Genomic DNA, 11,751 nt, shown 5'->3' with positions numbered 1-11,751 from the left:
CTTCAAGAAACCAAAACTTCTTGATGCTTCAATGTACATTTTAAAGATTTATCCTCAGGAAAATCAGTGAACTTCTGTTTAGTAGAAAATATTTCTATTCTGTTCCTATTTCTTAACAAAATCACTTGAAAACAAGGTGAAAAAAGGCCCTATCTCTGGTGAAATTGGAGATTCACTTTGAGTAGATGATGACAAAAACTTCAAGTCCTTTTGTGGCATCTGAGTGAAATGCACGCGGTTGAGGACAGTAATGAGTCATGAATGACATACGGAGCCTCTTTGTTCATCAAAGCAGCAAACCAGATGTGTTACCAAGTCCTACAAGGGCTCCATCTATGCTCAGAATATCAAGATTATCCTCATGGGGACGTTTTCTTGGCAAAGAAACTTGTTACCATTTTGAAGACAGTGAGGGCCTTTGAAGTTTCAAAATCAGACTCAGGAAAGAAGAATTCTACTTTGAAGTATACGCCTGAACCCAGAAGCTAAAAATCAGCTGTGGAGTGCAGTGGTTGCATCCAGTTGCACATTGAAAGGAAAGGGTGAGTTGCTGCCAATGCCTCTAGAATATGCTTTAAAATATGAGAAGAATTTGGGGGCAGGTGATGTCACTTGAGTGAGATACTGCTTCAAGTTTCTTCCTCTCTTTCAACTCACATACTTGCTCAACTCTTTCCAAGGCACATAGATTAACTAAGGCTTCTCCTGTTGTGCTTGGTAATGTGATAAGCTACCTTATCTGATGCTTCAAAACAAAGTTTTATGTTTGGGAAAATTTCAAGGTTTAGTAGAATCTCAAGCCTTTTCCTTAAGAATGTCTCACTATCTGGGTAATGAAAATTTTCCTTTAGCATTGCTAGCGCCAGCAAATATGAAAGTCATATCAAAGAACATATTGGTGGTACCATCCTTCCTTTTCTTGAATATTTTCCAATTTAAAAAGTCAGAACTCACATAAACATAGAGAAATGTTTATAAACATAAATGTCAGAGCATGTGCAGTAGGAAGTCATGGGACATTACATACTGTAAGATCCTGAGCATATACAATAGTATCCCATGCCATCCCACCTTTATTTAGAATGAAATAATATCTCGACTCACAAATTGACATGGAAATGCATACTTTTAACAAAGACCATTGTGAAATAGAAATAAATTAAAGTAAAAAAATCTGATGGGGGACACATGTATGCCAATTCATAGAACTCTTAGAAGCCATCTGTTAATGGGTTGCATATTTCAAGTCAAGAACTTCTGGCTGAATTCTTTAAAATCCACCTCTGGATTAAGTCAGATTAACAGTGTTTTATGCTCTTAACACACTTTAAATTGGCTCCCCATAGAACTACTTCTATTGAATGATGATGCCTCCTATTTATTTATTTATTTATTTATTTATTTTGCCTTTTAGGGCCGCTCCCACAGCATAAGGATAGGGGTCCCAGCCTAGGGGTCTAATCGGAGCTACAGCTGCTGGGCTATGCCACAGCACTGCAGGATCTGAGCCACTTCTGCAACCTACACCACAACTCATGGCAATGCCAGATCCTTAACTCACTGAGCGAGGCCAGGTATCGAACCCATAACCTCATGATTTCTAGTTGGATTCATTTCTGCTGCGTCACAACGGGAACTCCAGATGCCTCCAATTTAGAGTGAGGGTCACTGCAAGAAACAGCCTCATCAAGCTTGTTGCTATGTTAACTATATGGATATTATGAAAGATATTTTCATCACATTATACAGTTTTCTCTCTCTGACATCCACAGGGAAAGTTTATTTTTATCTTATGGACACCTTGAAACACACAGTGACTCATATTTTCCTTCACAGTGGCTTTGAGAAGATTTAGAACCATTATTTGTGGCCCACCAAAAATATTGAGTCAATATTTTTGAAATCTTGATGGCTTCAAGTCGGTTTAAGCTGCTATTTTAGAGCTGCCAGCTGTCTTCTGATTTATTTTTGAGAAAGACTAATATTTTCATTTACCTTTTGCAAGGTAAAGCTAAAATCCTTACTTCAGAATGGAGAATTGGATAATATTAGAGCTAAATTTTTCTGAATACTAATTTCAAACTTTGCCTTTTTTAGGGTACTCACATCTGTGCAGACTATTATGCTATTTTCTAGAAAATGAGCCTGACACTGAAGGTGAGAAAAAAAGTAATTTTATTCCCTTCTCATTAGATCTCAATGAAAGGTGGGATCCTAGACTTCCAACAGGGAAATCAGAGTCAAAAAATTCCTTTGTGGAAGAATAACCTAAAGCCTGCCACTAGACTGAGTATGGGGAAAAGGAGGGCTACCTGGCAACAAAGCATTGTGAGTTTTCTTCAGAATCTTTTATGTTCTTTTCTATTGCACCTTTTTACTTTTTGGCTTCTATGGCTGTACGTTATCTTGATGTAGGTATGGCACTTCTTTTTTGTGAGTGTAACTTTGAGGCTTGCACCAATCCCCTCATACTTTCCTTGGTCCCCTGAAAAGCAATGGAGAAAAAAGTGGGCACAGAAAGTATAAGGAAATCTCAGTTCTGAGCCTAGCAGAAGGCTCAGTATTGTCCACTTGTCCATTGTCACTTTAACCCACTGGGCTTCAGGTTCCTCAGCAGTGGCTTTCCGAGAATTTACAAGGGTTGGGGATAGGAGGTAACAAAAAATGGAGAATCAATTTCCACCCAGTCCTTTACAGGGCAAACAGTTTCTAAAGACAGATAAAAACTGACCCACAAGTTGGAGAACTAAGCTCAGTTTGATGAAGGGTAAACAGCAGGCCACCTCAAATAACACCTGCAAAGTGCTGCCCTTTAAACACTCTTATTTTAAACTGTGCTCTGCTGAACGAAAAGGCTAGTTCATGAAGGCAGCTGACATATGATTACTGTTGGGGGACCCCTCGGTCACATTAGGTAAGTAGAAAGAATTGATGAGAATAATTGTACTCTAAGAGAAACCGGTTAAATATTTGTGACTTAGAACAGGAAATTATTAAAAATTACCTAATATAGAAATTATAACAATGAGGATTTCATTCACTACCTGAAGAACTACTAGAACGATTAATAGGAATATCATTCTTGAAGAAGGAAAATGTATCTCTGCTTCTTCAAGATACTGGAATTTGGCAACTTAAACCATTTTATCTATCCTGATACCGACTCATTGCAAAGACTCTAAGCTTCTAATATCATATGTAGTGTGTTCTGACTGGCCATTACATACAGACGCAAAAACGCTTTCCTGAAATGTAGACAAATCAAAGTTTTACAAGTTTAATTTTTTTAATATGGTCACAGGTTAGGAGATTTATATTGTAAACATCAATTAAAATGAAAAATATAGTGTAGCATTTTGTAAAGCAAGGAGTTATTTTATAAGCAAAGAAACTTTACCAAATTTATCTGAAAACTGTGTGAACTTCCTTCAAGTTCCTTTATACTTGGGGGGCTTTTTTCTCTTATCTCTAAAATGGTGTATGTTTACTTGGGAGTTCCTGTTGTGGCTTGGAGGTAATGGACCCGGCTAGTATCCATGAGGACTCAGGTTTGATCCCTGGCCTCGTTCAGTGGGTTAAGTATCTGGCATTGCCATGAGCTGTGATGTAGGTCACAGAGACGGCTTGGATCCTGCGTTGCTGTGGCTGTGGTGTATGCCAGCAGCTGCAGCTCCAATTAGGCCCCTAGCCTAGGAACTTCCATGTGCTATAGATGTGGCCCTAAAAAAGCAAAAAATTAAAAAATTAAAATCATGTATCTTGACTTCACTTTGGATGTATCGTGAAGGCTACTCCCATTCTAGAGCTTCATAATATTTGGCACATATAGATAAAAATTGCTCTGTTAAAGCTCTACTCTGTAAAGGGCACTATTTTTCTGGAAAAAGTCAGAGAAGGACAATGCACCTAGTCTAGAAACTGAGCTATAATAACTTTTTTAACTTAGGATTTAATGGCAAGAACAACATATATAAGTTTAGAATAGCTGGACCCAAACTGAGAAATTCTTTTTTAAAAAATTCAGTATTTATTGGAGTTCCTGTCGTGGCACAGTGGTTAACGAATCCGACTAGGAACCATGAAGTTGCAGGTTCGATCCCTGCCCTTTCTTAGTGGGTTAAGGATCCAGCGTTGCCGTGAGCTGTGGTGTAGGTTGCAGACGTGGCTCGGATCCCGAGTTGCTGTGGCTCTGGCGTAGGCCGGTGGCTACAGCTCTGATTAGACCCCTAGCCTGGGAACCTCCATATGCCTCAGGAGTGGCCCTAGAAAAAGGCAAAAAAAAAGAAAGACAAAAAAAATTCAGTATTCATGAACCATAGTCCTAAAGAGGTTTATTTCCTCTACCACATTCTATAAAATGCCTGCTAATTTAATAATATTGCTGCTTGATGATTTACTGGAGGATAGATAGCTTCTTGTTCTGTGTGCACAAACCTGGGCTGTATCTGGGTCTTGTGTTTTCACTATTTTGAATACTGTTCTATGGTTTAAAAGCAAATTAAATGTGTTTTCCTCTCTTCACATTTTTAAATTTGAAATATTTTCATTGTAAAATCTGTATTAGCCAGACTTTTGATTGAAAGTGACTAAAATGCAACTCAAGTGCTTATATATATATATATACATATATATATATATGTATATATATATATATATCCTTTTTTTTTTCAATTCTCTTTTTTTCTGTATGTCAGCTTTATCCTTGCATGTGCCTCTGTGTGGCAGGGCATATCACTACCAGCATCTCTGAGGACATATCTGTAGCTCCTGGAAAGAAGAGAAGAAATACCCCCAAGAAGACCTCTGATTGAACTGACTTAAAGGACATGCCAGTTTCTGGTCCTTCACTGTGGCCAGGTGTGTGGGGTATGTTGAATTTCTTAGTCAAATAGAAGGGTGGGCACCACGACGTTAGTAGGAAAAAATAGTTTTTCAAGAAAAAGGATCTATGCTACAGAAGAAGGACAGTTTATCAAAACAATGATAAACATGGTTGATTCATGTGGCTGTTGATGAAGAAGCTTTTATGTATGGAGGATTTTACAAGTTATGAAACACTTTCATATACAACATGTCTGTTGGTCTTCCCAGAAACTTTAAGAAATTTGGTTATTATCCCTATTTTATAGGTGAGGAAACAGGCTCAGAGTTCTGCAGCTAGCACATGCCACAGTGGTAATTAGACAATTAAGATTTAAGATAAATTAGAAGTATCCTTCCAAACTTTAAGTAGGCTTTCCACATTGTCACCCTATAAACTGATATGGTTCCATATGTTTTAACATTGCTGAAAAATGTTTATGTACCAGTGTTTCTGTTAAGTTCATCCCTGAGCATGTGCAAATGACTTGAAAGATTTACACATAATCTTCCTTTTAGTCTGTTTGCCACAATTTGCTATTTTTCCTCCTATGTTCCCCCTAATTTCCTAATATTTCTTATTCTCTATCCACACCCAAACTGGCAGAGGAGCACTTATCAACCAGCCCAATTTCTTTTTCTCATCATTCAGTACCTCCAACCTCAAGGGCCTATATGACTGTTGCTATTTAAAAGGATTAAATCTTGGGTACCAGTATTACCTAAGAGCCTTTTACTTTGACTCTGTGGAATTTCATTAAATATACCATTTATTTGTAGGCTTCCCAGAAGAGAAGACATAAGGGTTTGTATCTGGACAAATTAGGATTCTAATTTGGGTTACCACTTTCTAATATGTGATGCTAGAGGTGACAGGGAAGCAGACTCACCCAGAGGGATCTGGACTAAAAAATGTGTTCTGGGTACAGAATCTGCTACCCCTACATCTGGCAGTACTGGCACCTGTCTTACTGTCATCCTTTAAGGATGTCCATCAAAATCCTGAAAGACTTCCACACCTACATCAGTGATTCATTCTGCACCTTTAGTTTTTTCTATACTTTCCTTTAGTCTATCCAAACCACTTACTTTTTAAATTTTTATTATTTTATTTATTTTTTTGTCTTTTAGGGCCACACCAGCAGCACATGGAGGTCCGCAGGCTAGGGGTCGAATCAGAGCTGCAGCCGCTGGCCTACACCACAGCCACAGCAACGTGGGGTCTGAGCTGTGTCTGCGACCTACACCACAGCTCACGGCAATGCCAGATCCTTAACCCACTGAAAGAGGCCAGGAATTGAACCCACATCCTCATGGATGCTAGTCAGGTTTGCCAACCACTGAGCCATGATTGGAACTCCTTTTTTTTTTTTTTTTTTTTGTCTTTTTGATGAACTACTTAGTTGTTTTTTTTTTTTTAATTTTATTGGAGTATACAATGGAGTATACTCCAATGCAATGGAGTATAGAAATTTTTTAATGGAGTATCAATACAAAGTTGATTTACAATGTCATATTAGTTTCAGGTGTTCAGTAAAGTGAGTCAGTCATACACATAAATGTATCCATTCTTTTTTCCCATATAGGTTACTACAAACAATTGAGTGGATTTTCCTGTGCCATACGATAGGTTCTCGTTAATCACCTATTTTATACAGTAGTGTATATATATTATTCCCACACTCCCAATTCTTCCCTCCCCCCATGAGCCACTTACTCTTAAAGTTGTATTATACACATCACATACACCAATACAGGTTCCAAAATCTCTCTTTGAAGCATTCTTCTTTCTACCCATTACCTCTTATTCTTGCTCCTTGGTTATTCTGGTTTTCCTCTAAGTCCTCATCCCACTGAGGATCCTGATCATCCCAGTGGGCCTTTATTGGATTACTTCTCTTTCCCTTATACAGTTCATTTTCATTTTCATTCTTACCTAGCTTAGAGTCTAGAGACCACCAAAAGAACTGCTCTATTACAAACCCCTTTGAGTGAGTTCCACACCCCTCTCTTCCTCTGTCATAGTTGCCTTGAAAAATCACAACCCCATTTACACCTGTCTCCTTACTCTAGGTCAGCTCCCAAGAACAAACACTGAAGAGAGAGAGCGAGCAAGATGGAACCAAGTCTTTGTAACCTAATCTCAGAAGTGATGTTGCATCACTGCTGCTGTATATACTTGCTGTATATAGAAGCAAGTCAGTAAGTGCAGTCTGTGGTCAAAGGGAGCGATTGCACAATGGCATGAATACCAGGAGGCAAAGAGCATTAGGAACTTTTTAAGAGACTGCCTGCTATACCTAAGTTGCCAGTGGCACATATCTCACCAATGTCAAAGGGCGACTTTCTGCCCTCAGCTCACTTGGCCTCTCAGTGAGATTTGATACAGTTGATTACTTCTTTAAAATACCAAGTCTCTAGGTTTCTGAGATAGCATACTGGTTAGGTATTTCTCATAATAACTCCTTCTCTTCTACTGACTTTGATATATCTGAGTGCCTGAAAGCTCTGTCCTTGGCCCTCTTATCTTTATATTTACATTCTTAAGTGACCTCATTCTACTCCATAGCTGTTAATAGATTCTTTATACTGACAAGTCTCAAATCTGTGCCTCCTCCAGTACCTTTTTCATAAGCTAGAATCATACCACCAACTGCTTACTCAGCATTTATTTCCATTTGGATGTCTAATAAATATCTCAAACTCCACATATTTAAGAGAACAACTTGGAGTTCCCATCATGGCTCAGTGGAAACAAATCCGACTAGGAACCATGAGGTTGTGGGTTTGATTCCTGGCCTCGCTCAGTGGGTTAAGGATCCAGTGTTGCTGTGACTTGTGGTGTAGGCTGCAGATGCGGTTCGGATCCTGCATTGCTGTGGCTGTGGCATAGGCTGGCAGCTGCACCTCTGATTTGATCCCTAGCCTGGGAACCTCCATATGCCACAGGTGTGGCCCTAAAAAGAAAAATAAATAAATAAATAAAAACAAAAGAAGAACTATTGATTTCTTCCAATTCTACCTTCCTTCCCCATCATTTTTTACTCCACTCTCCCCTACTGCTCAAGTAAAGCACCCCTGATTTCAGTTGGTGCTTGGCCTTGAAAACAGGTGGTACAACTCTCAGGGAATGAGTTTTTATTCTATTCAAGTTTTAGAGGCTTATGGATCAGGAGCTTTGGGTAGATAAAGAATATTACCATGATAATTGCTACTGTTCATAATAGCATCATCGGATACTTGGTATTATTTTAGGTGAATGAAATTTATTTATCACTTTAATTCAGTCCTTCTAACAACTATTAAAAAATAGATATCATTATCCTCATTTTTGTAGATGAAGAAATGGAGTCTCAGAAGGTTTAATATAGTATTTGCTTAAGACATTATTGGTATTGGAATTAGGTTCAACTGTAAGTGACAGGAATAGTGGCTACAACAAAATGCAAGCTTGATTTTCCTCTCACAGGCCACCGGGGCTGGTATGGCTTCACAACCATCAGACACCCTGGTTCATGTTGCTCCCTGTCTTCCACACAAGGCTTCCATTTGATAGTTCACAGCAATTGCTTGCACATCAGTTTTCATGACCTTCTACTTTCAGGAGGAAGGAAAAAAAGGAGGGAGAAGAGAAATTGCACTTCTTTTAAGGCCACTTCTTGGAAGTTACAAACACTACTTGTTTTTCGTTTGGCCAGTTTTAGAAAATTATCATATATTGGGTGGCTTATAAATAGCCAAAGTTTCTCTGGAGACTGGGAAGTCCAAAATCAAGGTGCCAGGAGAGTTCATGCCTATTGAGAGACTCCTTCCTGTTTCACAGACAACTATCTTCTCTTGTCCTCACATAATGGAAGAGGCAAGGAAACTCTCTAGGGTCTTTTTTTTTAAAAAGTGCACTAACCCCATTTATGAGGGCTCCACCTTTATGACCTAATTGTCTCCCAAAGGCCCCACTTTCTAATAAACATTGGAAGTCAGGATTTTAACATGAATTTTGGGGTGACACAAATATTTAATCTATATTGTTATTTCTATTTGCAACCTTTGACTGGAACTTAATCTCAAAGTCTTGCCCAGTTGCAAGAAAGACTGGGAAACAGAGTCTAATCTCATTGACCATGTGACCGCCTAACTTTATAATTTATATTACCCTGAAGAAGAGAAAGAAATAGGTGTTAGAGGGCAGTTAACAGTCTGCTATAATAGGGATATAAACCCAGGGTTATATGGTTCTGGAGATCATGACCTTTCTATCTTCCCACATTCTGCCTCCTGAGCACCTTAGCAGCTTTGCCATGTATCCTGGAGAGGCTTGTGTGCCTCTGAAATATAGCCTCTGACACACATGCTACAGGTGAGTTCTTAGTTATTTCCTCAGTTCTTTTGCTAACTCCAAATTCTGAATATCTTTTCTTTTTAGGGCTGCACCCATGGCATATCAAATGCTAGGAGTCAAATCAATGCTGCAACTACAGCCTACACCACAACTTGAGGTAATTCTGGATCCTTAACCCACAGAGAAAGACCAGGAATTGAACTCACATCCTCACAACACTAGGTTGGGTTCTTAACCCACTGAGCCACAACAGGAACTAATAGATACTTTTATATAAAGTCATCCCATATGCTATAATTATTTGTTTTCATTGCAGCACTATTCACAATAGCCAAGATATGGAAACAACCCAAATTTCCATCAACAGATTATTGGATTAGGAAGATGTGGTATATATACACAATGGAATATTACTAAGCCATAAAAAAGAACAAAATAATGCCATTTGCAGCAACATGGATAGAACTAGAGAATCTCATCCTGAGTGAAGTAAGTCAGAAAGAGAAAGACAAATACCATATGATATCACTTATATCTGGAATCTAATATACAGCACAAACGAACCTTTCCACAGAAAAGAAAATCATGCTCTTGGAGAATAGACTTGTGGTTGCCAAGGGGGAGGGGGAGGGGGAGGGAGTAGGATGGATGGGGTGCTTGGGGTTAACAGATGCAGACTGTTGCCTTTGGAATGGATTAGCAATGAGATCCTGCTGTGTAGCACTGGGAACTATGTCTGGTCACTTATGATGGAGCATGATAATGTGAAAAAAAAGAATGTATACATGTATGTATGACTGGGTCACCTTGCTGTGCAGTGGAAAATGGACAGAACACTACTAACCAGCTATAATGGAAAAAAATAAAAATCATAATATATAGTAAATAAATAAATAAATAAACAAAAAATTTTTTTTCAGTTTTTATGAATCAAACATTAGTTAACTGGCAAGTTTACCACATGAATGACTGGATTAATGAACAACCCAATATTGTTTATACATCTCTAACACATTGGCATTTTACAGATGTTCAACGAATATATGTTTACTGAATAGATGGACGGATGGCTGGCTGGCTGGAAAGGGAACAGCTTTCCTAATTCAACTTTTTTTCCCCGGATTTTAGATAAACACAGCCTTTGCCTTCAAGGTTGGGAGAAAATGGGAAAAGGACAAAGAAGATGAGACATATTTATACAAGTTCTTCCATTCTCTACTTCTTTTTCTCTCATTAGTATTAACACAATCATGAACTTTTCTATCCAAATGGACCTCCATAATACTTACTAGAAAATATCCTGAGTATATCACATTTAAGATTGACCACTGTATTAATGTTTCAGAATTTAGGAATATTTGGGAAAGTTGCAACAAATTTTATTCAGCCAGTTTACATACTTTCTCTTTGGGATATCTTCTTCACTGAAAACCAAAATAGAACTTTGTATTTCAAAGCCCTAAAGATAAAATAAATTTTTAAAAAATCCCTTGCAAGTTAGTATCAGTAAATTCAAAGTTATTTCAACTTCATAAAGAAGTAAACATCATCACATTCCCCATGAAAAACTCCAGCAAAAGCCACTGACATGTTTTGACTATAAACATCCAGCGCTAAATGACTTTATCAAGCTATAATCCCTGTGCTCAGCGATTTAGAGGGAATCAGCAGTTTAACCAAGGGTTTTTGTTTTTGTTTTTGTTTTTTTTTGCTGAGCAACTGGGGCCAAAAATAAAACATTATTACATCAAGCTGCAGACAAACTAAAATCTGAATACATTTGCTATCTTCTCATGGCATTTCTGTACCTAATGAGCACAGCTGAGCCTAAGGCGTCAAGATGTTTCTAGTCATTAGGCAATGGGGGAGAGGATTATCCAATAATTCCTGATGGGCATCATCAGTTCTGCTGGGTAAAGTAGGGGAAAGGTCAGAAGAGGATGTGAATATTTTCTAATCAATGAAAGAGACCTAATACACTTCTCTGACCTTTTCAAGTGCAGGGAAGGTACATTATTTGCATTAACTAGCATGTTGAAAAATTCCTTCTGGATTGCCAAGTGCCTTCTATGAGTGGTGGGGAATATGTTTGTAAATATGATATACAGCAATATGTCAGAAAGAGTAAATTTTTTGGATTTTGCCTCTGAGTACATATAAAATGTGAAACAGCTTAGTTATTTTGCATTAGTCTTCCTAATTGGTGAAAAGGTTAACATTTGTCTAACAACACTGGTGCAAGGTGCTTGGGTTTTTAAGTGCTGGTATGCTTAGGATACTGGATGCTGTCAAAGGAAACACTTTGGGAGGTGATATAAATTATTAATGTCTCCAGCAGAGTTATCATTTATTGAACACTAAGCAAATTATTTCATTTGATCCTTATAGTAATCCTTGGAAGATAGGATTGGTATGATTTAACAGATAATAAAAATGGACAATTGGAGGGATTAAGTAATTTGGTCCCAAACCATAAAGCTACTAAATGATAGAGTCAGCATTTGAACCCAGGTCAGTCTGACTCCCAAAGCCAGCATCCTTACTCATACTTC

At 38.1% G+C, this 11,751-nt stretch overlaps 1 long non-coding RNA gene across 2 annotated transcripts; it reads left to right on the top strand.

Annotated features, from left to right (window-relative positions):
* The first annotated feature begins 408 nt into the window (after positions 1-408).
* LOC146406999 (uncharacterized) lies at positions 409-10,105 on the top strand. 2 transcript variants are annotated; one of them, XR_014841627.1, is made up of 5 exons: positions 409-542; positions 2,098-2,157; positions 4,726-4,857; positions 9,284-9,356; positions 9,516-10,105. It is a non-coding gene; the product is annotated as an uncharacterized LOC146406999 (long non-coding RNA). The 2 variants fall into 2 exon arrangements; XR_014841628.1 differs by lacking the exons at positions 9,284-9,356; positions 9,516-10,105 and having other exon boundaries at positions 4,695-4,857.
* The last annotated feature ends 1,646 nt before the right edge of the window (positions 10,106-11,751 follow it).

Source organism: Sus scrofa, chromosome 1 (assembly GCF_054392235.1).
Source record: "Sus scrofa isolate SSC_HxYL_T2T_F1_AM1 chromosome 1, Sscrofa_HxYL_maternal_Yorkshire_Landrace_v2.0, whole genome shotgun sequence".
NCBI classification, from domain to species: Eukaryota; Metazoa; Chordata; class Mammalia; order Artiodactyla; family Suidae; genus Sus; species Sus scrofa.
Note: the sequence above shows the minus strand (reverse complement) of the source record. Positions and strands in the feature narration are given on the sequence as shown.